Source organism: Triplophysa rosa, linkage group LG5 (genome assembly GCF_024868665.1).
Source record: "Triplophysa rosa linkage group LG5, Trosa_1v2, whole genome shotgun sequence".
Lineage (NCBI taxonomy): Eukaryota > Metazoa > Chordata > Actinopteri > Cypriniformes > Nemacheilidae > Triplophysa > Triplophysa rosa.
The window spans coordinates 3140899-3144738 of NC_079894.1; the positions used below are offsets into that span (position 1 = coordinate 3140899).

Below are 3840 nucleotides of genomic sequence, written 5' to 3' on the forward strand. Positions count from 1 at the left end.
ACCATAACACATGTAGTAGTAGGAAATGCGTAAGGACATGTTTTTATCACCGATCCTCAAGCCTCCGCAGGTATTTTTATGATAATAAAGTATATTTATGATCATGTTTGACGGGTGTTGCTTTTTCAAGTGCACGTTATAAGCGACTCAAACTCGCACTGCTTTTAGATCGAGCAGCATTTCCACTGATCCCAGAGCCGTGCTTCACGGACAAGCTACGCATCAATAAAATAAACAATATCTTGCATTATCGCAGCCAGCTTGGTTTAAGCAGTATTTGGTGGTAACCGCGGTTAACCGGACACATGTCTACTCAGCAGCGCCAAACACAAGCACACAGACGCTGCTGCAGCCGGCGAAAATAAGAGGAGTATGGAACGTAAAACCAGGCGTCTGGTTGATGGCGAAATATGACCCAAACGGCTTTCCATAGAGGAGCAATGTGTGCAGTTTTTTCACCTCGGTGAATAAAAACACTGCAAACTGCATGTATGGCAGTGGGCCTTTGGGGGTAAAAAGCCAAAGATGGTAAGTACTTTATTGTTTAAGCACTTGATTTAATTTTGTTTCTCAAACAACTGTGTGCACTTTGTTTATAAATTCACTTAAAAAGTGTAATGAAAGGGAAACATGTTAATTTGTTCTATTATTATGTCTAAACATAACACTGACCAAAATGGAAAAGCAGTTTTAAAATCTTTGTTCTTCAGTAATAATTTTATGCACTTTGTTTTTTTAAAGCTAGAGAAGTAGTACTGGGATAACGAGAAATTGTTTTGTTATATATCGTTTTTCTGTTCTGTTAATCTGTTATTGTTACTATTTTCCAGTAATAATTTGGTGCAAAGTTCATGTTCGCAAATTCTATTATAGTAATAAATAAATAAATATATTTGGTTTAAATGATGTCCCGTGTTTTAACATCTACATGATTAATTAGCCTACAGGCACAAATCACAAAATACTTTAGTGGTCATGAAAATGTATTCAGATTTAGCATATTAATGATGCATTCATCTGATAAATCATGACATTTCATCTACAGGAATTAAATATAAATTCAAGTGAATGCTTCTAAAAGTAAAAAGTATCGGTATCGATATCGGCAATACTGGCCCTCCATTTACTTGGTATCGGACCCATACCAAATTTTACAGTATCGCCCACCACTAGGATTAATTTGAGCAGCGCACGTCCTTTCCCTCCACCAGGTCAACACTCAGAGACAGACAAAAGTCATCGACCCGGATCAACTGATCCAAAACACTCAGTAAGTTACCCTCTATTGTCATTGTCAACATATTAGAACTTACACAACATAACATACATGGAAAAATATTTTATTACTTACTTTAGTATTTACTTAATATACATAATATAATTTCTCCTCTGTTACACAAGTCAACATTATGTTTTTCTTTTTCTCCTTCTCTTATGGCCACCACATGAGCCGCATCTGATATCAATCCTTTCACATGAACAACAGAAGAAGAAGAAGAAGAGATGAGTGTAGTGAAGACTAAACGCTCTCCTGCTGGATATATCATGCTGTGTGTTTCGACACGTGATGTTAAAGGGACACTTCCCCCAAAATTGAAAAATCATTTACTCGCCTTCGAGTTGTTCCAAATGTGTTTAAATGTCTTTGTTCTGATGAACACAGAGAAAGATATTTGGAAGAATGCGTATAACCAGACAGATCTCGACCCCCTTTGACTCCCACAGTAGGAAAAATTACTTGATCATGTTTTTTGTTCTGTTGAACACAAAAGAAGATATTTTGAAGAATGTAGGACAGCAAACAGTTCTGGGGCACCATTGACCACCATTGTTTTTTTCCCTACTATGGGAGTCACTGGGGGGCAAAATCTGTCTGGTTACAAGCATTCTTCCAAATATCTTTCTCTGTGTTCATCATAACGAAGACATTTATACAGATTTGGAACAACTCGAAGGCGAGTAAATGATGACAGAATTTTCATTTTTGGGTGAAGTGTCCTTCCAAAGCTGGTCTCGGCTCTGGTGTCTGATCTGTGATAGTAGCGTGTCTCTGTTCCTCCTGACAGATGCTCCACAGACACAGACACCAGCGTGTTTATGGGCATCTGTTCACTGCACCATTGACGGCTCAACAGTAAAAACGCACTGTTAACTCCCAACTAACGGCTGGTCTCTGTTTGAGCGTCTGGATTTGTGAGGTGTAGGTTAGCAAACTGACGCACATTCTGTCTGAGATGTCAATCACTGAAGGTAAACTGCAAGATACATGCACAGATTTCCATGTATTATGAGGAATCCTCAGGTTTTTCTTGAGTGTTATTTCTCATCAAGCATCAATAGAATGGTTCTGCTTTCATTATCAGTCACAAACTCACCACAGCTTTTCTCTTCTTTCTCTTCTTCCTTTATATCCGTTTCAGCGTCATGTCCTGGTTTTCATAATCCTCAGCAGTCTGAACCGGTTTCTGCAATCACACACGACACATTTCAATGAACAAATAAATCCCAGAATACACCAGAATAAAGCAATAACAGGTGAGCGCTATTTTAACAAACTTGAAAGTTCATAAACAACAAACTGATTCTGTTTAATGTCTTGAGTTGAATGTGCAGAGTCAGTTTAGAGTCGATCATGACTGTAAGCAGTGTGACACGACCCATCTGAACCTGACTTCTGACTCTTCTGACCAATGGCAGGAGTTTAGGGCGGGGCTATCGGGTTCATCATTGTTTCACGAGTCAACAGATGTGAAGACTTTTCCTTTATCCTGTCTGTCTCGCATCTCATCGCTGTCAGGTGAGACTGGAGAATGATGGGAATATGGTTTCTATGCCAACCTTCCAAACAGCCAGTAGAAACAATGTGATGTGACAAGCTCGCTGAGGTTAAAGTCCAGCAGGCGCTCGCTGATAATCTCATCAGAAACATTCAGTTCTCATGTGATATTCTAATGTTTCGCCCTTTCATACACCATCAATACACACGCTCCCCTGAACCCTCACACACAATCAATCAATCAATCATCAATCCTTTATCTGCTGGAGGTGTTTGTAACTTAATAAAGATGTTTTCCAGCATACAGTTACACTAAACATACACAATCTGGAAAACCCAAAGAAATACATAGCAACAATAAAACTATCATTTAAAAACATGTCGTCCACATGAAATGGCACAATGAGGTCTGGGGTCAGAGGTTAAGCATCTGTTTGGCTGCTGTGATTCTCAACATCTGTAGAGTAACAGACTGCCGGTCAAAGGCCTTCACACATGAGCCGATTACAGCGTTGGCAGATGATCCGTGTGTTTAATAAAGTCAACGAAGTCTAAACAAATCACACATCCTCATTTACAATGTTATTCCGGAAATACAAAGCTATTCTTTTCTAGGATTCGTCTAAATCTGTATGTTTTAAGAGATGTTAAGCAGAAATGTTGAAAGCACATCAGGTTAAAACTGGAAGTCTCATAGCTTCATTGTTATCTACGGCTCTCTCACAAGCAGAAAATCCACCCGTCCCCCTGACAAACCATCAATCTCACTGCTTAAGAGAGCTTGAATCAGACGCCATGTTTTCTGCCGGCGTGGTTTTTTTTGGCAGGTTCTGAGGGGACAGATGGTGTCACACTGAACACATGAAGCACGCCGGAAGCAAAAACAGCACACTGTACATGAATAGAGAGAGAGAGAGAGAGAGAGAGAGAGAGACAGAGAGACAGAGAGAGAGAGAGAGACAGAGAGAGAGAGAGAGAGAGAGAGAGAGAGAGAGAGAGAGAGAGAGAGAGAGAGAGAGAGAGAGAGAGAGAGAGAGAGAGAGAGAGAGAGAGAGAGAGAGAGA

The 3840-nt window shown here is 39.8% G+C and overlaps 1 protein-coding gene across 9 annotated transcripts in view; it reads right to left on the minus strand.

Moving 5' to 3' along the window:
• The window catches only part of ptprsb (protein tyrosine phosphatase receptor type Sb), a 79352-nt gene that overhangs the window by 50665 nt on the left and 24847 nt on the right, over window positions 1-3840 (minus strand). For all 9 annotated transcript variants that reach the window (XM_057333285.1, XM_057333288.1, XM_057333287.1 and 6 more), the window contains one exon: window positions 2376-2465. The gene's annotated coding sequence lies outside the window, so the exon portion shown is untranslated. The remainder of the gene's footprint in view (window positions 1-2375; window positions 2466-3840) is intronic.